Genomic DNA, 228 nt, shown 5'->3' with positions numbered 1-228 from the left:
AATCATCTAAGCAACTTGATAAGAATTAAAGTGATTTTGTTAAAAGTATACTTTTTGAGTTCACATTTTGATGTGAATATAAATAAGTAAACTCTAGAGAAGGTGTTATTAAATATACTTCTTAAAAATGAATTAGACATGTTTGTGTGTGTGCATGTATATGTCTGCATGTGTTTGTGCCTGTGTCATAATTAGAGCTCTTATGAAGTCACCTACCTAAATTACATT

Source organism: Canis lupus, chromosome 29, assembly GCF_011100685.1.
Source record: "Canis lupus familiaris isolate Mischka breed German Shepherd chromosome 29, alternate assembly UU_Cfam_GSD_1.0, whole genome shotgun sequence".
NCBI lineage: Eukaryota > Metazoa > Chordata > Mammalia > Carnivora > Canidae > Canis > Canis lupus.
This window is presented reverse-complemented; position numbering follows the sequence as displayed.